Source organism: Leuciscus leuciscus, assembly GCF_965113295.1.
Source record: "Leuciscus leuciscus genome assembly, chromosome: 18".
NCBI classification, from domain to species: Eukaryota; Metazoa; Chordata; class Actinopteri; order Cypriniformes; family Leuciscidae; genus Leuciscus; species Leuciscus leuciscus.
Genome location: NC_138742.1, coordinates 33938051 through 33960773, shown reverse-complemented (window position 1 = coordinate 33960773; position 22723 = coordinate 33938051). Strand labels below are relative to the sequence as shown.

At 34.6% G+C, this 22723-nt stretch overlaps 1 long non-coding RNA gene across 1 annotated transcript; it reads right to left on the bottom strand.

Moving 5' to 3' along the window:
• Positions 1–15223: 15223 nt before the first annotated feature.
• On the bottom strand, positions 15224–16147 carry LOC309481533. Its single transcript, XR_014200043.1, has 2 exons — positions 16052–16147; positions 15224–15893 (listed from the first exon to the last, which is right to left on the bottom strand). It is a non-coding gene; the product is annotated as an uncharacterized lncRNA (long non-coding RNA).
• Between the last annotated feature and the right edge of the window lie 6576 nt (positions 16148–22723).

Here is a 22723-nt window from a genome sequence, read left to right as displayed (position 1 = left end):
GGTGTCACAAATAAAAACATTTGATAATACGAGGATAAGCTAGAAAATATTTGTCTAATTGGCTGATTTTAAGTCAATCAAACTATATTCTTAGCATGAATTGTATTTCAGCATTAATTAAGCATGGAGACTTCATGTATTATAACTGTCTTATAACGTAACTGTTTGTAGATGGATCTTTCGCAATAGTGAAGCAACTACTGAGATTCATCTTTGAAAGATGTGATTTTTATATGTGCTAAATAAAAATGAGGTAACTGCACTCAAATATTACAGAAAGTTATGTGGACACAATGATTGAAACAGAACTCAAACTGAATGAGTTATAGAATATTTTTAGTTCCCAGCATGATAATTGGGTAATAATTGTATAATTAAGTGATTAATTAAGTGCTGATTTCTGAAGATCTCAGCAGAGGAGGATTAAACAACTCCACAAACAGCATTACCAGCTTCACTTATTACTAACCAGACTGACTTTATTTCTGTCAGACGTCTACAGAAGTTCTTATTGAGAATTAACAGAGGTTTAGATGTTGATGTTTTATTGAGTTTCATTTGTAGTCACCATTATGGTGATCAGTGTTTGCTTTAGTGGAACTCTTGTCCCTTGACTTTTGCATATAAGTTCTCCAGCTGCTGTAACTGAGTGTTCATAAAACATGTTTATTATGACACAAAAACCAAGAAAATAGTGATGGGCAAAAGAAGTTTAGGTAAAGCACTGAACCACTCAGAAGAATTGTTTTGAAAATGTGTTCCTTACTTGAAGCTTCAATAACAGCGACCTCGCCTGGTGAAGAGCCAAGGCTGCATCTAAATTATCCCGGCTAGATAGTGGACACAGCAGCTCTATGCTTTCCGGTGAAGTGCCTATTCATGGATGAATATCACCTTCAGAGATATTTTTATCATTATTTGTAAATAAAAAAGCATTTAGAGTCTTCAGAGAGTCTAATGGCTACACTAATCATATAGGCCTATAATTATAAAGTAGGCTAATGTTTTTATACAGACTTGAGACATAGGCTACTGATAGTTACAGTTCTATAACTCTACTTTTAGCCTAATATTTTATAATAATATTTAACAGCCAGCGCACATACCTTATCAGGAGCAATCAGAATAAAGTTTTCCCACATGTCAGAAGGACCTCTCTTCCTAGTACTTCCATAGTAATGAAAACAAATCGATACAAACTAACTAATGCTTGTCCCTGTAGAGCAGGGGTTCTCAAACTTTTTGAGTGTGTGGACCACTATTTGTAATCAAGAATTTTCGCGGACCACCTCATAATACACATAATAAAATATGTCTACACACAGTCCTACCTGAATTAATCTGCACCTCTAAATAGGCTTACTAGCACTAAAACTATAACTGGTCATCACATCACAGGCTTGTTAAAGGAAAGTTTACTGCACACAACGGCTGCCACATATTTAATTTATTTATTTAGGCTACTCAAGCGCCCAGGGCATAATCAGGTTCATTTGAACAACAGGCTTATTTCCATAGCAATGTAGTATGAAATCATACAGTAATAAGAACACTGGAATATAGTCAACATTTCAAAACCTTTGGCGATTTTAGGGGATTATTATTATTAATCTTCAGAGTTTTACAAGTCCTCAAAAAGTTTGTCCACTTAACAGCACATCTGCAAAACATTTCAGAAACGCGAGATCAAGAAACTAAATGGAAATTAAATAATAACAGGCCTTATTCATTCCATTTATAAACATTTCGTTTCATATAAACTGCCTATGCCTAACTGTGCGTTCACACACCGGACGCGAATAGCGCGTCAAATTCAAAAAGGGATTATGTGAAATTCGCGCCTGCCGCGTCTAGTGATACGCTTGACCACTTTGTATCAATTCGCGCGTCAAGAGCGAAATTGACGCGCGTAAAAACAAAAGTTTGAAGCGAAATTTCGTCCGTTGTGAACGCACCATTAAAGGCTATGCGTGTGATGTGATAATGAGAACATATTTGCCTCTGCCCTTTTCTCTTCAGAGAACCTGTTGCTATCCACCGAACCAATGTTGTGGTTCTAACGGCACTGAACTTGAATGTCACGGCCGAACACCACTAGGCTATTTTAGTAATCACACAATAACTTGACAATTTAATTAAAATTTTATATCAATATAGGCCTACATATTCTTTTTACTTTCCTTTTTTTATGGGAATTTCCTGGTAAAATGAAGGTAAAAAAAATATTATTTTATATTTTATTTAGCCTTTCCACGGACCACCTGCAGTACCCTCACGGACCACTAGTGGTCCGCGGACCACAGTTTGAGAATGGCTGCTGTAGAGGCTACGAACCAAACGCAGTGTTGTGCATTAAAGTTGTTATGCTTTGAGCGCTACAGTTCAGACTGGAAACGAGGCGGTGCAGTTGCAGTGGCAGCACTGATTGAGTTAGTGAGAAATAGAAGACATGATGTGTAAATGTAATAGTTGAGTGTCTCAAATGCCAATATTACAGTGAACAACTGTGGCAGCACTGACAGCAATGGTTTACCATGCAGTTTACCGTGAACTTCTTATATAAGAATGTGAGACTGCAGTTGAATGTGTGTTGAGAAGTATATGGGATTTCTTTCTTTTTTTAAATGATATGGGGAATAAAAAAATAAAGGAGATGAAACAGTTACCAGAACACTCGGCTTCCCCTGCTGTCCAAAATGAGCTACAGTACAACTTAGATAACTATAAAATCAGTAAATCAGTATTGAAGATGATGAAACCTCTAAGGCCTGTTCACACCAGTCGTTATTGTTATAGTTGTGGTGCTGACTTTTCTTATTCACATAAAATTAGAATGACTAATAAAACTGTATAGCTATTGTTATAGTAATTGTCTTTGGTGTGAACGGACCTTTAATCCTAGTAAAATCGCATACAAAAAACACGCTTTATTGGGTTATTGCTTTTATAAAATGGAAGCCAACTGCAACATGATAAAAGAAACCTTGCAATGAGTCGTTTTGAAAAAAAAATTATATCATTGATTAATTTACATATTGTTACAATACAAAGCAGGTTGAAAATCAGTGGTTACACTTTAACTTGTTTTTTTTCTATTAATAATAGTCTGCTTATTCAAACAAGGTCAACAGGTGACTGGTTCACGTGTGGCGGTGGCGCTGCGAACTCTCAGTGATTCATTCAGAGAATCGTTGCTGCTTCGGACGTCATATGTCACGGGATTTTTCCGTACCAAAGCAACCTTCGGAGCAGTGGTTCAAATGGAATTATAGTTAATGGTTTGAAGCACGTTTCAAAGCTTCAGTGTCAGACTGTCATCAAGAAAATATATGATCTGGTGAAGATAGTTAAGTATTGGTGATGACAACCATCATGTAGTGACCTGATCCACTGATCTCGTTCAGAGTCTAACCTCTGTTTAAACGGGTGTCTCATTATTAGTTTTATTCAAAACTGTGATTCTACAGAAGAAGAGCAAGCAATTTTCTGACCATCAAATAATACGAAGGATTTTACAAAGTTTGTGCACATTAAATTGGATCTATGGTGTTGTCAAGACTCACACAGACATCAAGAATCAGCATATGAGTCACAACAATGGTGACCCTAAAAAAATGTATTCATGCTGCAATGCATGCTGGGTACCAGCGTCGTACAAAATGTATCCATGGCTCCCAGCATGCATTGCGGCATGCATAAATAACACAGGTTAATTGTATATTTTATTTTATTTTTCCTATTTGCTTTTGTTTGCTGTTTTTGTTTTGACTTTAGTTGCTTGTTTTGTGATGTTCAGAGGTTTATCTGAATATTTTGTTAATTGTCACCGTTGTTTAGGTTCATATGCTGATCCTGGATGTCTGTGTGTGTCGGCAGATTTCAATAGAGATTTTTCAAATCTGATTGTCATAAAAATCGATCATACATCATAGAAGCAGTGTTCTGTTATTATGAATAATAAATTTAATATCTAAAGTAATATGTAGATTTCTGTAGATGAATGACAGAAATAAAGTCAGTCTGGTTAGTAATAAGTGAAGCTGGTAATGCTGACTCAACTGATATCATTTCAGAGTACTCATAACTATTGGTTTCTAAAATTAAACAAATTAAGGTAATCTGAGTAAGATAAAAAGAGTTATCTTAACTTATTGGATTTGACTTTGAGTGTGATATTGTGAGCTAGCAAGCACTCCGAGTTCATTTACAATTAAGAAATATCCTTGTTTTAGTGGACTCGATTAAAACAAGTTCAGAGTACTCATAACTATTGTTTTTTATCAAATCAATGAAATTGAGGTAATCTGTGTCCTCAAAATAAATGAGCAAGTTGAACTTGTTGGGTTTTACAGTGTGTTAAATACACAAAAATGATTCACAATTTATTTGGTCATCTTTATTTCCTATACAAATACAAAAGCAATTATTCTTTTTGCTGTTGGATTTTGATATTCTTCCGGCACTTTATTGTGTGAGTGTCCTCTTCATCTGTCAGTGGGGGTGCAGGTCCTTCTTGCTGTTGGCTGAGTAGAAGTCAAATGTTAATTTCATCAGCCTAATTAGGAAATGTTACAGGTTGGATTAGAGAACATGTAATTATGTGAAAAGAGCATTCGACTATGGAAACAGCTGCTGCACATTGAAATAGACACTCAATGATATTTAATGTCAAATGCTTGTAAAGTCATGTAGCCTACACCCATTAACCTTCTATGCTTAAAGATTTAACTGATTGAATTGTTTTTATACCTCATTTTTAGTTGCTGCCTCCTTTTTTTTCTTTTTTTGCTCGTGGGATACCATGAAAATGAGTAGTTCAATAACTTACCATTCTGTCAGTTTCACCTGATAATATAACAGTGATTAAGAATAAAATAAAAGGTGCCTGGAAGAACCTTTTGGGGTTCTTCACTTTGCCACACCGGCGGAACCGTCTGTAGATCCTCTAGGCACCCTTTAAAAAGGGGCGGTTCTCTGAGGAACCACACAGGTTTCCTGAGGAACTCTTATATTAGGCACTGTGTGGAACCACTGTGGGTGCCTCCAGGAACCAAATTTCAATTTTATTTTATTTGTATTAAATTAATTTCATGTTGATATATGGTTACCACCATTAACTTCTATTATAATAAACAAACTGAACCAAATACAAAATAAGAATTGTTTATTACATATTTTAGATCCATTTTAATACACTTCCATGCACTTGGAAAAAAAAGCTAGTAATAGATTAATATCAATGAATTGTATATACAAAAAAATTGTATAATACATAAGTAACATGAATAATCAACCATGTGTATACAATAAGCTACACAAGAAAAGACATCTCAACAAAATGCATGGAAAACACATGTTCCATGTAATAAATCAATCTAAAAAATTACAATTTTGACTAATTAAAAATGTCCATCTTCACTTAATTTTAAAACATGTGTTTCAGTCCACTTGTTAAGTCTGACGTCACTGTTTCCAAGTCCAAAAGCTCTATCAGATGCCAAAAACAAACAACAAACAGTGCTAATATACACTCATTGTACTGTCCTATTCCTGAAAATTAGGATCCTAACCTTTATCTCTATTCCGAATCTCAGATGGTTAGTTATTCAGCTATTTTGAATTATAAAATGTTGAAGTCTGGGATGCCGTGAGACTGGAGACTGTTATGTACACTATGGCTTTTGAAAAGCTTAAATGTGTGACTTGAATCAACAGTTCCCATAAATGGTTGTTGAGTATTCTCAATATCTAGAAACAAGATAGAGGAAGTAGAAGTAAAGGCTTCGACCAGTATTCCTTATGTCACAACAAGCAGAAAACATTTTCCATTTTAACAGAGTTAAGGTGCAGTAAAATTATCTGTTGTTCTGTGAATGTTCACAGGTGAATTCACTAATTTCAATAAGAATTCACTCGATCAGCAATTTTGTGTGGTGCTTCATACATTACATCGCTACACTGCTGACAATGGTCAATGGACATTTTTGCCTGCGTAATTTCACGAAATTCACAAATGTGATGCACCTTTACTCGCTGCAACATAAAATGCAATCAATTATAAAATCTTCACAAGGGACACGTGAGGTACTTAACGAGTTAGAAAAGTGAAAAGGTGCATCAGCTTCATTTTCTGTTTGCTTTTCCTCTTTTCTGGTGGATGGTCCAGGCACTTCAGTGATTTTCAGGTCTACAGGAGGATTTTTATTCTTGATCAAACTTGTATTTCAGCTTACCGAGATCCCTGCAAAGTACAACATTTACTGTTAGTAAGGTTATTAAAGTGATAGTTGGGAAATTTAAATAATTTCCTCAGCCTTGTGACGTTCCAAACCTGTTTGACTCTCTGTCTGTGGAACCCGAAAGCAGATCTCAGGCATAATGCAACCCGTCACCATTCAATATCACTGCATGAAACACAAGCATAAAAAAATTGTGTAATTCATTCATGAAACTATTCTTATGTACACTTGTCTAGTTCAATTCAATGCAACAATTTATGTAAAAATGGTTAAGCTCCAAAAATGTCCCAGAAAAGATCCTAAAAATAATCAATGAGTTCACAACTCATGTGTTATGGGTTGTGTTGTAAGTCTTATGAAGCCATATAATAGCTTTTTCCTTTTTTTTCTTTTCGAAAAAGACTAAACTTGAAGTTATAATTCAGGGTTCAAATGTCTTATATTCAAATGCATATGATTAAGGTATAGCCTATAAAAAATGCATAGCATTATTGGCTCCAAACCTGTGATATTATTTTTCTGAGTAACATGAATGAGATTTGAGAGCATGAGGGAAGATTTTCAGAGAATAACTGATTAAAAAAGTACACAGTCAAACAATACAATTTCACACAGAGAAAGTTCATAGTAATAAGGTACTTGCATGTGGTGCAGGTAACTTACTGTAATTCAATGTTGCCTCTGAAATGTTCAGATTATTTTAGAAATGTACTGGTTGTTCTGGGGAAACAAAAGAACAAAGCTGATTATTCACAACATAATATTTATTGACCAGTAAATGGCTTTAAAATGGTATTTGAGAGAATGAGGGCACCTGTAGTAAGTAAAGTTAGGCTAAACAAAAACAGACCAAACTATATTAACCTGCTTTTGTTATTAATAAACGCCAATGACGACAGCAGGAATCAGCTACATTAGTTAGGCTATCTCAGCAATTTGAAGACACAGTTGTACAGAATATGTTGAATTGAATGACTAAATCAATCTAAGACAATAAGTCAATAATTTCCATTTGTTCATTAACTTACGTTAGATCAACGTAGTTAGCATCGCGGCTAAAACCTTCATACCAGATACTGTGCAATAAACGAGTGGTAAACACTGTAACCCAGCTAGCAAAAAGTCGTCTATAAGACGTTGAATAGACGTAAATCTTCAACGTCTAATTACGGTCCACTGAAGGTTGAAAATGAAAATTGAAAAGACGTCAAATTTGTCCGACTTTTCAACATTGAAAACAGGTCAATGTTCAACGTTTACTCGATGCCTGACAATTGTCAATTCTCAAGTCCCAACACATTACAGATTTACATTTACATTTGGCAGACGCTTTTATCCAAAGCAACTTACATTGCATTCAAGGTACACATTTTGTCAGTTCTTGCTTTCCCTGGGAAACGAACCCATGACCTTGGCGTTGCTAGCACCAACACTCTACTGTTTGAGCTACAGGAAAGCTACATTAACATGCCAAATAACATTTTACATTTAAACAAATAAGAGCGAATAGCTTTATTATACTTAAAACAGCACATTTTAAATAAAATATAGTGCAATAAAACACAGATTTCACATTCCAAAAGCACATTCCAAGAGTCAACACAAAACACAACTCAGAAAATTTACAATACAAATGTTCACACTTTGCGACCTCCACCTCCAACTCTCCCGGGAGCATGTTTAAGTGTCTCAGCCATAGCAGCCCTGATTTCAACTTCTGTGGCAGTTTTACTCCACTTCACTTTAATGGTGCATTACTGCCGCCAGCTGGGGTGTGGTAATTCTTTCCAAGTATGAATCCTCATTGCACGTACAGTTTCAATGTATTTTTTTATAACTTTGACGGAATATGTAAAACTCTTTAAATTTATTTGAGATAATAATGCACATGGTTTGGTAATTTGTTTTCTCCGTTGTTTTAGCATGTATAACAGACTATCCTAGCTGTCTTAGATTATCAGTTGAAAACATGTCTTAGAGATGATCAGTTGAAAACACGTAGTCAAACAGTCCGGCCGAAACTACTTAGTTGAAATCACGTCGTAAACCAGTCCAAGGCGGACCGACTTATTTTCAACCATATTTCAACGTTGAAAGACGGTAATTGTTTACTGGGAAAGTAGTAATGTATAATAAATTTAGTTTATATGTGTGTGTTTGAATATTATAGTGAGTAGAATCTGTATTTATATTTATTTGGCGAGTTTACAAACCTTGTAACGGAGAGCCGAACAAACGTCGGAAGCTTTGATGAGAGGAGCCGTTACCCGATGACGTCGATCAGCTGAGCTTTGTTGCGCGCGAGCAGCGCGAGGATCACTGAAGCGACGACAGCAGAGGAGAGAGAAGTAGTTTCGTGACAGAATAAAACTTTTCTCCTCCTGGTTCTTCTTCTTCAAATAATAATTTATGAAGAAGTAGGTAAAATTATTAATTTATTACTATTATTTATTCAATAATAATGAATTAATTCTTATTATTAATATTATTATAATTTAGTGTTATTGTTTAAGGTTTAAATTAATCAATAAAATAGGCCTATAGATACTAAATAAATGTAAGCTACCTACACAGTAAATTCCCCAGTGTTAAATTAACACTGCTCAGAGCACATATGGTCCCACTCTACATGGTGTTAAAGTAACACTGAAGCAGTGTTAAAGTTAATGAGACAATTAAGTGATTAATTGAGTGATGATTGAGCATTATTGACGACACCTGATGTTAACAAGCAGAATCACTGAAGGAGAAAATCTCAAATTGTAAGCCACCGTTATGGTGATGGGTGTTTGCTTTAGTTGGGCTCTTGACCCTTAAATTATTAACTTAAGTTTTTGTTTGATTGCTGTATCTGACTTACAACTGCCAGATAAACAAATAAAAAAAGTGATCTGATGGTGATGGTTATGTTATGACAATCGTCATTTTAACTTTATGTTTCTGATTTATGTTGTTGGTTACAGCACAACTGTGATTCTGCATAAATATCCAGAATTTTAGATATAATATAAAGGATTTCTTAAAAGTAAAAAAAAAAAAAAAACTTTTTTTATAGCCACACACAGACATAAAGATTCAGTCTATGCATCTCAACAATGGTGACAATTGGGAAAAGTAAATTACATAGACAATTCAGATCATAATTTGTTCATACCGCAATGCATGATGGGAGCCATTAATGAGTTGTGATTGGTGGCAGCCACTGCAACATGTTTTATTATTGTCACCATTGTTGGGATTCACAGGCTGATTATTGATGTCTGTGTTTCTAAATTAATACATTTGAAAGTGTTTTGATCAGAACAATGTTTATTAAATATATTGGATTATAAGAAAAATGCTGATAATCACATACTGTAGAATCAAAAAGCTGCTGCTGAGAAGTTACACTAAACTATCTCAATAAGTTTCATTTTCGGATCACAGCATGATTATGTCAAAACATAACCACCACTATCAGATCACACTTTTTCTTTGTTCATTTGACTGTTATAAATCAATAACAGCAGACAAACAAAGTCTAAAGTTAATAATATACAGTATGGGTCAAGAGCCCAACTAAGGGCGTTTTTCCACTGGGTTCGTTTGCTGCGGTCCGAACCCGAGTGCGCTAGTTCCCGGCGCCTCCCGCAGCGTTGGTCTGGTTTCACACTCAATTAATTGTATCGAACCCAGGTGCGTTTGCAGTGATCTTACGTCATCGCAAACGCAATCAAACAATGATATCGACAGTGATACGCATGCGCGGGATACTATACTTCCTGAACAAGCGCGCACCCGAGTCCGTGTTGCTTGCACATTAACGCGAACCGCACCACGGTTCGGGAGCAACCGAGCTCAGACCACCTCCTCCAGCTAGTCTCGGGTTCGGTACTCTAGTGCGCACCCGGGTCCGATGACAGCGTTCACATTAACGATTTTTCATGCGAACCGTGCCCCGGTCCGCACTAAACTGCCAGTGTGAAAGCGCCCTAAAGCAAACACCCATCACCATAGCGGTGGCTTACAATTTGAGATTTTCTCCTTCAGTGATTCTGCTTGTTATCATCAGGTGTCTTCAATAATGCTCAATCATCACTCAATTAATCACTTAATTGTCTCATTAACTTTAACACTGCTTCAGTGTTACTTTAACACCATGTAGAGTGGGACCATATGTGCTCTGAGCAGTGTTAATATAACACTGGGGAATTTACTGTGTAGGTGAAAAAGACGTAGGCTACTGTTAAATGTATTAAAAATGTATTAAAGTCCCACTCCGATCATATTTTGAGCTATTTTTAAACATTCTCAGTGGTCTTTAAATGATGATTATGCCGTTTTTAGCCAAAATCACAAAACCTGTGCCGTTTTCTGGGACTTCGCTTCAGCAGAGCGGCAGTAGCTCATTAGCAATTCGCCTCTGCGTTGTGGGCGGAGCCGTTGGCTGAAGCGAGATACATAGGCAGCAACAGCCTCTTTCTGTCTTTCTTTCTTTCTGTCAACACAGAAAACATTTCATCACTGGATAGTTTTTTTCGTTTAATTAAAGTGTTGTTTTATGTCAGCTGAATGTCCGGAACGCTTTTCAGAGAAGATAAGGCAACTTTTTTAGCACAATTCACACCCAGCGGCAATTCAGAAAAAAAAAAAAAAATCTCCGAATGCTCCACATGAAACTTTGGTCTTCCGACCTTTTACCGCCGTGTCGATTTATTTTGATTAATATGTGCGAGGGAGAGAGAGCAAGACAGCGCTTAGTTTGGAGACGGTGAGGTCTTGTTTACATTTTCGCCTGTCTCTGAAGACAGAGAGTGCGCGCGCGCGTCCGGGTCTCTCTCTCTGCTCGTTCTTTCAGTTATAAACATGTCCTGTCACAAATGCAGCCGTTCATCTACATTACTCACCGATCAAATAAGACTTTGGCGGGACAAAAATTCACTTTGGCGGGCGCTAAAACAAGTTCAATGCAGGAAAATTCATGCGTGAATTTAACTGAGTAGTACATGACCATGCACTCGCACAAATGCGACCACATAAAATTTTAACTCGCACATTCTCAAAAAATGGTCGCAGTCTGGAACCCTGGAACGTAATCCATTCATCTCTCACAGCAACATGTTTTGGTAAAGCATGAAAGCTAATACCAATATCTCTCCTCTTAGCATTGCACTCCTCAGAACCTGACCGGGCGGGCCCCGCCCAGTGGAGTTACTACGTCACAACTCCAGTCTATTTTAGCCGGCATTTTAGCGTCTGCTACTGATTCACAGCCATTTGAATGCAGACATACTCAGAAATACAACTTTGAGCTTATTTTTCTCAAGATATGTCCTCTAGCATAAGAAAAATGCCACAAGAACATGTTAACACCTAGAAAAACATGATTTTCATCGGAGTGGGTCTTTAAAGTATATTTGTATTGTATAGGCCTACTAAAAACACACTCAAGTACATTTTTAATAGTACGTCTTTTTCACCTGGGCATGTATACTGAATCAAACTTAAAGGGTAACTAAACACTAAACCAACTTTTTTTTAGTTAATGATCTGTAAGACTGGGGCTTTATTAATGCTGTTCATTGATTCAAGTCATTTTTTTGACATTTGGGTTTTAAGTGTTTTAATTCTACAATATATGGTGTAAAAACGTCTGAGTGCTGCCCTCTTCAGGTTGAACAGTGGCTACTGCAGTTTAATTTTCCTATTGGAAGTTATGGTGGCCGGTGACGTCAGAGGGTACCAGCTAACCACGCCCTTGCCTACAGAGAGATGCGTCTCAGATGCACGCCCCCTCTCCGCTGGGCTCTGCCCACTTTTACAGCATTTTTCAAATTTGCCAGTGGGTGGAGTCAGGCTCAGACCAGGGGTTTAGTTACCCTTTAAGTAGCCTATAATAATCTATCTATAAATTACAGAAACGTCTGTCTGTCTGTGTGTGTGTATGTCTGTTAACCACATATCTCTCGAACCGTTAGTCCGATGGATTTGAAATTTGACAGGTGTCTCTCCACGGGAACGAGAAAGTGCAGTGCCAAGTTTGACGTTGTTTGGGTGAGAAATGCTAAAGATATCGTTAAATATATAATTTTTAAAAGGTTGTGGTTTAAAAATAAACATTCTGACATAATGGGCTGTGGTTTAAAAATAAACAAACACACACTCTCTGGATGTTAACTGAATCGGTAAGTCACACTGTTTACTTCTTAATAATGTTTATTTAAAGCTACGCTGTTTACTTCTTTATTACTGTGCCATGCGCGCTGAAGTTAGCCTGTGACTATGTGATGTTAATATGTTAAATAGTAGTAGTAACGTTAGTAGGAATGGCTATGCAGGCTTAAACGAGGTTAACTATCTTACCGATCGAACGCCAAATCGGTGCGGTAAAGTAGGTTTTATGTTGGACATTCGTTAGACATTCGCCAAGCAAATTAAGGGACTGTCTCAAAACTGCACACACACACACACACACAAATAAGCATTCCAAGGTGCGAAACCACGCAAAGCATACTAATAAAATGTAAAGATGTGAATTAAGTGGACAACCTATTTTTTGTCAAATAGGCTTAGATAGTTTTAAGCTGTGCATGGGATATTCACTATGAATGGGTACATGGTTATTACATTGTACTCCCAAAATTTCATTTTATCTTATAGAAACAGGTGATATCACACCACCTGGAATTTGTTCACCAACCCTTGGAGCACACCATACACGACTTGAATTTGGAAAATGTCATTTAGTCTATTTTTAATGAATTTTGGAAATACGCAAATCTATAGAACTTCCTGGTCATGTGACCTGATGATGTCACACCACCTGGGATTTATTCACCAACCCTTGGAGCACACCATACACGACTTGGATTTGGAAAATGTCATTTCGTCTATTTTTAATGAATTTCTGAAATCCGCAAATCTATATAACTTCCTGGTCATGTGACCTGATGATGTCACACCACATGTAATGTATTCACCAACCCTTGGAGCACACCATACACGACTTGGATTTGGAAAATATAATTTCGTCTATTTTTAATGAATTTTTTAAATCCGCAAATCTATATAACTTCCTGGTCATGTGACCTGATGATGTCACACCACATGTAATGTATTCACCAACCCTTGGAGCACACCATACACGACTTGGATTTGGAAAATATAATTTCGTCTATTTTTAATGAATTTTTTAAATACGCAAATCTATAGAACTTCCTGGTCATGTGACCTGATGATGTCACACCACCTGGGATTTATTCACCAACCCTTGGAGCACACCATACACGACTTGGATTTGGAAAATGTCATTTCGTCTATTTTTAATGAATTTTTGAAATCCGCAAATATATATAACTTCCTGGTCATGTGACCTGATGATGTCACACCACATGTAATGTATTCAGCAACCCTTGGAGCACACCATACACGACTTGGATTTGGAAAATATAATTTCGTCTATTTTTAATAAATTTTTTAAATACGCAAATCTATAGAACTTCCTGGTCATGTGACCTGATTATGTCACACCACCTGGGATTTATTCACCAACCCTTGGAGCACACCATACACGACTTGGATTTGGAAAATGTCATTTAGTCTATTTTTAATGAATTTTTGAAATCCGCAAATCTATATAACTTCCTGGTCATGTGACCTGATGATGTCACACCACATGTAATGTATTCACCAACCCTTGGAGCACACCATACACGACTTGGATTTGGAAAATGTCATTTCGTCTATTTTTAATGAATTTTTGAAATACGCAAATCTATATAACTTCCTGGTCATGTGACCTGATGATGTCACACCACATGTAATGTATTCACCAACCCTTGGAGCACACCATACACGACTTGGATTTGGAAAATGTCATTTCATCTATTTTTAATGAATTTTTGAAATACGCAAATCTATATAACTTCCTGGTCATGTGACCTGATGATGTCACACCATATGGGATTTATTCACCAACCCTTGGAGCACACCATACATGACTTGGATTTAGAAAATGTCAATTTGTCTATTTTTAATGAATTTTTTAAATACGCAAATCTATATAACTTCCTGGTCATTTGACCTGATGATGTCACACCACATGAAATGTATTCACCAACCGTTGGAGCACACCATACACGACTTGGATTTAGAAAATTTCAATTTGTCTATTTTTAATGAATTTTTGAAATACGCAAATCTATATAACTTCCTGGTCATGTGACCCGATGATGTCACACCACATTTAATGTATTCACCGACCCTTGGAGCACACCATACACGACTTGGATTTGGAAAATGTCATTTCGTCTATTTTTAATGAATTTTTGAAATACGCAAATCTATATAACTTCCTGGTCATGTGACCTGATGATGTCACACCATATGGGATTTATTCACCAACCCTTGGAGCACACCATACACGACTTGGATTTGGAAAATGTCATTTCGTCTATTTTTAATTAATTTTTGAAATCCGCAAATCTATATAACTTCCTGGTCATGTGACCTGATGATGTCACACCACATGTAATGTATTCACCAACCCTTGGAGCACACCATACACGACTTGGATTTGGAAAATGTCATTTCATCTATTTTTAATGAATTTTTGAAATACGCAAATCTATATAACTTCCTGGTCATGTGACCTGATGATGTCACACCACTTGGAATGTATTCACCAACCGTTGGAGCACACCATACACGACTTGGATTTGGAAAATGTCATTTCGTAAATTTTTAATGAATTTTTGAAATACACAAATCTATATAACTTCCTGGTCATGTGACCTGATGATGTCACACCACCTGGGATTTATTCACCAACCCTTGGAACATTTTTACAGGTTTTCAATTTTTCATTTTTTTCTAATTGATATTAAAAGAGGAATTTGACAAAGCTGTGAAATTAGATTGATTTCACAAGTAATGACCATTCACATTAAGAAATACATGTTTTGTCATATTTTCATAGAGGAAAAAGAAATTAAGTGCATACAGTTAGCTCATGACATCCCTTTATTGAAGAAAACATACAGAAGTTAAACAATCAAGAGTTTTATTTAATTTTCGTCTGTTTCTTTAAATATTAACAAATGTGAACTTATGGTATTGGGATTTTGTAATATCACCATTATGTAGGCTAGTATAACAGTGAAAAAAGTAGTTGCATGTCTTATAACTGTAAAACCAAATGCTATATTTCAAAAGGCACCAGAGTTTTTACTAAAATGCAATTTTCATGTTAATAACATACACTGTAAAAAAAAAATCCTAATTTTACAGAAAATAACTGTGATTTTTTGACGATCATTTTCTTTAATTTTAAATTGTACTCAAAACACTGTAAAATTACAAATAATATCTGTAAAATAAAAATTCAGCTGTTATTTTAGGTATTGTGACATTAATGACAAATTACAGTAATTCACATTTTTTATACAGAAAATTGATTGTATTTTTCATACAATATTTTTTCTGTTTTCTTAAATTACATAAAAATGGATGTAAAATTACAAACATAATCTGTAATTTAACAGAAACAAAACAGTTAAATGATAAAATGGTCAAATGACTGTCAGCTCCCCAAAAAACTGTAAAACATCCTAAATTAAATAAACTGAAAAACACTGTTATTTTACAGGTATTTCCTGAATAATCATGATCAAATACCTTCATTGTAAAAAAATAAATAAAAAAAAAAGGGTAAAATGACTGGCAGCTGCGGCTGCCAAACAAAAACCTTAAAATTAAAGTAAAATATTATAATTTAAATAAACCGAAAAAACACTTATTTCACAGGTATTTCCTGCATTATTATGATCAAACACCTTCATTGTAAAAAAAAATCGTAAAAAAAAGGGTCAAATGACTGGCAGCTGCGGCTGCCAAACAAAAACCATAAAATTTAAGTATAATATGCTAATTTAAATAAAGTGTAAAAAACTTTAAAATAATTTTGATGTCACCATGATTGAGATCAGTGTCTGCTTTAGTTGGGCTCATGACCCTTGAGTTTATAATTTTTATTTTTCTCTGGCTGCTTTAACTGTGTAATTGATACACATTTGTTATAGCAATAAATACTGGAGAAAATATCAGATGATCTTGGTTATTCGTTGATGATGTTATAGTCACTATATGATGATCTGATTCACTAATGTGTCAGTCAAATCTCTGAATATATTAGCTTAGATTTCATAATATGTTGACTGAGTTTAGTTTTATACAAAGTCTATAATTAATGTCATAATTTTTCACATAATCCTTGAAATATTGTGCCATCAGTATTATAACACTCTATATAATAGAGTGATTATAATAGAAAAAAAAAATATATATATATATATATATATATATATTGTACAGAAAAAGTTTTGAGCTGGTTCATTCTTTTAGTAGTATAGAGACATCAAGAATCAACATATGAAACTCAACAATGGTGACAACCAACAAAGCCTTTTTGTGACTTTATAGTAATTCAGATTTTTTTTCATTGTCACCATTGTTGTGATTCATACGCTTTTCTGTATAATGACTTCATAAAATCTGAGTATCACAGCACTGCAGGATATTCTACAGCAGTTTTATCATGCAAAATGAACAACTAATATTTAACCACTTAATCAGATATTTCATTTCAGGTAGTATTAATGAAGCAGGACACTACATGATGACTATTATCACTAAAAAGAGACCAACATCATCTGATCTGAGTTTCTCTTGGATTGCTACAATTACTAATATGCATCAGAGACACACAGTTAATGCAGCCAGAGAAACATTAAAGTTAAACACTAAACGGTCAAGAGCCCAACTAAAGCAAACACTAATCTCCATCATGGTGACATCAAACTTTATTCTTTTCAATAAAACTTCAACTTCTAAACCTCTGTTAATCCTCAATAAGAATGTTAGTATGAAATAAATAAAGTCTGGATTGTAATAAGTGAAGATGCTGAGATCCTGAGAGATCTGGTAGTGTTTAATGTCCTGTTGGGGTTTAAAGTGTTTCTGTATGGTGTGTTTCGTGTGTCACCATTGTGTTGAAGAGTAGAGCCTGAGCTTCAGTTCAGAATGAGAAGAGAAACACAGATGTTATGCTGCATGTTGCTTTATTTAACAGACAGTAACTGTGTAGTTGCTGATGCAGTGACGTATAGTCACAACAAATCATGCATATAATTAACTGCATGTTTTTCAGTAAAAAATTCAGAAAATAAATGTGAATTAACTGTGTTTTAACTGTGTGTTTCTGTTAAAAAAGATTTATGAAGATTTCTGCATCATTACTCCAGTCTTCAGTGTCACATGATCCTTCAGAAATCATTCTAATATGCTGATTTTATGCTCAAAAAACATTCATTATTATTTTCAATGCTGCATGTTGCTTTATTTAACAGACAGTAACTGTGTAGTTGCTGATGCAGTGATGTATAGTCACAACAAATCATGCATATAATTAACTGCATGTTTTTCAGTAAAAAATTCAGAAAATAAATGTACAGTTGTGTAAATTTTTTTTCCAAAATTATTTGATGAATAGAAAGTTCAAAAGAACAGCATTTATTTAAAATATAATATTTTCTAACATTATAAATGTCTTTACTGTAACTTTTGATCAGTTTAACTCATCCTTGATGAATAAAAGTATTGATTTATTTTATTTCTTTCCCCCAAAAATAAAAATAAAATTCTTACTGACCCCAAACTTTTGAATGGTAGTGTTTAATGTTACAAAAGCTTTAGATTTCAGATAAATGCTGTTCTTTTGAACTTTCTATTCATCATAGCATCATGAAATAAAAATGTAAAAAACTGTTTTCAACATTGATAATAATCATAAATGTTTCTTGAGCATCAAATCATCATATTAGACTGATTTCTGAAGGATCATGTGACACTGAAGACTGTAGTAATGATGCTGAAAATTCAGCTTTGATCACAGGAATAAATTACACTACTATATATTCACATAGAAAACGGCTGTCTTAAATTGTAATAATATTTCACAATATTACTGTTTTTGTTTGTATTTTTAATCAAATAAATGCAGCCTTGGTGAGCAGAAGAGACTTCTTTTAAAAACATTAAAAATCTTACCAATCTAAAACTTTTGACCGGTAGTGTATATATGTGTGTATATATATATATATATATATATATATATATATAATTTTTTTTATCAAAACAAAAAATCAAACATTTTTAGTCATTACTTTAGAGAAAGAGAATGAAGCATTATAAATAAACATTGTGATATCAAAATGATAGATCACGTCACATCTTATATGAATAGAGATGTCCTTCTATTTATATATTAATTTATTTTATTTGTTTGTTTGATGTATCAAAGACTTTTTTTTCTCTTTTTTAGAAAACATCAAAACAATGTATAGTGGCAATGGATTTTTTTTTTTTTTTAAACATTAAATACATAATAATACTAAACAGTTGCATGGTTCGTATTGATTTTATATAAATATATAAATATTTATCTATATCAATTGTAAAACATTTAAATATCACTTTCTTCAAAACAATATCAGCTTCAATATGAGTGGCTCATGGGCATGACATATACAATTGTCTTCCACATCAACTTTAAAGCACAAGTGTCTAATGAGTGTAGGCCTACTACTCAGTGTTATGTATCTTATGAAAACTCATTAACTTTGTTCGTTATAGAATATCTATGAGGTGTCATCTATAATTTACTCCAATCTAAAACATGTTTCTTGAACAGAAAGTTCAATGTATTTGTAACATCAAGAATATATTTTGTTTAGACAATGGAGCATAAGCAATTATTACATCCATAACTTAAAAAATGTTTATTATTCAGCCTAAATTGGGAAGTACACCAAGTGTCTCTAATCCAATAAGCCTCAAAAGTTCTCTGGGAATTGCATACAATTAAATATTAGCTAAATATTAGTAAATTCTATAAAACTAAAGAGACCATCATCTTTAATCAATTTCCACAACCAAAATTCCCAAACCAATTGTCATTAAAAAAAGTTTTTGTTTCTAACCTTGATTTATTTACTATTCCAAATTGTGCATCAATCCTTTGTGGAGGAAGAAATTATTATTGTACAAAGTAAAACCTATTTATGAGTGTATAAGTGTAATTGGTATGTTATTAACATGAAAATTGCATTTTAGTAAAAACTCTGGTGCCTTTTGAAATATAGCATTTGGTTTTACAGTTATAAGACATGCAACTACTTTTTTCACTGTTATACTAGCCTACATAATGGTGATATTACAAAATCCCAATACCATAAGTTCACATTTGTTAATATTTAAAGAAACAGACGAAAATTAAATAAATCTCTTGATTGTTTAACTTCTGTATGTTTTCTTCAATAAAGGGATGTCATGAGCTAACTGTATGCACTTAATTTCTTTTTCCTCTATGAAAATATGACAAAACATGTATTTCTTAATGTGAATGGTCATTACTTGTGAAATCAATCTAATTTCACAGCTTTGTCAAAGTCCTCTTTTAATATCAATTAGAAAAAAATAAAAAATTGAAAACCTGTAAAAATGTTCCAAGGGTTGGTGAATAAATCCCAGGTGGTGTGACATCATCAGGTCACATGACCAGGAAGTTATATAGATTTCCATATTTCAAAAATTCATTGAAAATAGACGAAATGACATTTTCTAAATCCAAGTCGTGTATGGTGTGCTCCAATGGTTGGTGAATACATTCCAAGTGGTGTGACATCATCAGGTCACATGACCAGGAAGTTATATAAATTTGCGCATTTCAAAAATTCATTGAAAATAGACGAAATGACATTTTCTAAATCCAAGTCGTGTATGGTGTGCTCCAACGGTTGGTGAATACATTCCAAGTGGTGTGACATCATCAGGTCACATGACCAGGAAGTTATATAGATTTGCGTATTTCAAAAATTTATTAAAAATAGACAAAATTATATTTTCCAAATCCAAGTCGTGTATGGTGTGCTCCAAGGGTTGGTGAATACATTACATGTGGTGTGACATCATCAGGTCACATGACCAGGAAGTTATATAGATCTGCGTATTTCAAAAATTCATTAAAAATAGACAAAATTATATTTTCCAAATCCAAGTTGTGTATGGTGTGCTACAAGGGTTGGTGAATACATTCCAAGTGGTGTGACATCATCAGGTCACATGACCAGGAAGTTATATAGATTCGCATTTTTCAAAAATTCATTAAAAATAGACGAAATGACATTTTCTAAATCCAAGTCGTGTATGGTGTGCTCCAAGGGTTGGTGAATACATTCCAAGTGGTGTGACATCATCAGGTCACATGACCAGGAAGTTATATAGATTTGCGGATTTCAAAAATTCATAAAAAATGTACGAAATGACATTTTCCAAATCCAAGTCGTGTATGGTGTGCTCCAACGGTTGGTGAATACATTACAAGTGGTGTGACATCATCAGGTCACATGACCAGGAAGTTATATAGATTTGCGTATTTCAAAAATTCATTAAAAATTGACGAAATGACATTTTCCAAATCCAAGTAGTGTATGGTGTGCTCCAAGGGTTGGTGAATAAATCCCATATGGTGTGACATCACCAGGTCACATGACCAGGAAGTTATATAGATTTGCGCATTTCAAAAAATTCATTAAAAATACACTAAATGACATTTTCCAAATCCAAGTCGTGTATGGTGTGCTCCAATGGTTGGTGAATACATTCCAAGTGGTGTGACATCATCAGGTCACATGACCAGGAAGTTATATAGATTTGCATATTTCAAAAATTCATTAAAAATAGACGAAATGACATTTTCTAAATCCAAGTCATGTATGGTGTGCTCCAAGGGTTGGTGAATACATTACATGTGGTGTGACATCATCAGGTCACATGACCAGGAAGTTATATAGATTTGCGCATTTCAAAAATTCATTAAAAATAGATGAAATGACATTTTCCAAATCCAAGTCGTGTATGGTGTGCTCCAAGGGTTGGTGAATACATTACATGTGGTGTGACATCATCAGGTCACATGACCAGGAAGTTATATAGATTTGCGTATTTCAAAAATTCATTACAAATAGACGAAATGACATTTTCCAAATCCAAGTCGTGTATGGTGTGCTCCAAAGGTTGGTGAATAAATCACAGGTGGTGTGACATCATCAGGTCACATGACCAGGAAGTTATATAGATTTGCGTATTTCAAAAATTCATTACAAATTGACGAAATGACATTTTCCAAATCCAAGTCGTGTATGGTGTGCTCCAAAGGTTGGTGAATAAATCACAGGTGGTGTGACATCATCAGGTCACATGACCAGGAAGTTATATAGATTTGCGTATTTCAAAAATTCATAAAAAATTGACGAAATGACATTTTCCAAATCCAAGTCATGTATGGTGTGCTCCAACGGTTGGTGAATAAATCCCATATGGTGTGACATCATCAGGTCACATGACCAGGAAGTTATATAGATTTGCGCATTTCAAAAAATTCATTAAAAATACACTAAATGACATTTTCCAAATCCAAGTCGTGTATGGTGTGCTCCAAGGGTTGGTGAATACATTTCATGTGGTGTGACATCATCAGGTCACATGACCAGGAAGTTATATAGATTTGCGTATTTCAAAAATTCATTAAAAATACACCAAATGGCATTTTCCAAATCCAAGTCGTGTATGGTGTGCTCTAAGGGTTGGTGAATACATTACATGTGGTGTGACATCATCATTTTTCACCAATCTAAGTTGTGTATTATATGCTGCATGTGTGTATAAATACATTGTTGGTCATTTGAGGTATTTACATAAAACAACCACAAAGTTAAATAGCCTAGATGTATTTAATTTAAAACATTCAGTTTAATTACATATGTATAACAGATATATAAATCATATACAAGTTAAAAATTGGCTTATTCTATTTTTAATCCATTTACTAACATCAACTACATACGTAAAAGGATCACGTTTTTAGTGTTTTTGTGGAATAATGCACATACTTTACAAACTTTGTTGCTGATTTGGCACTTTTGAGACACTCCCTAACTTGAAGTGCCCAAGTGGGGATAGTTGTGAGGACTTTTTCATTTCCAATTCTTAAAAAAATTACATCATCGAATAATATTAAAATTCACTTTTGACATTATGCTTTACAATGTGACCTAGACGAGATACAGCATCATCCACGACTATTAAGCCATTACATATCAATTAATGCTGCAGAAAAGATCGAATGTCTAACGAATGTCCAACATAAAACCTACTTTACCGCACCCGGCAAATCTCCATCAGCTCAGCTGCGTGGCGTGTCCGTTTTTATTTCGGCTCCCATGTGAACAGGTTAGAGTTTGCACACTGCCTGCGTGAGACGCTCGCGTCTCAGACGCGGCTCGAGACAAATGCAGATAATATTATCGATTTTCAAAATATTGCACCTGTCAATACAAAACGAAATATTCTGTAGCCTTTTGCCGTCAATGCCGACGTTGTCTTTGCTG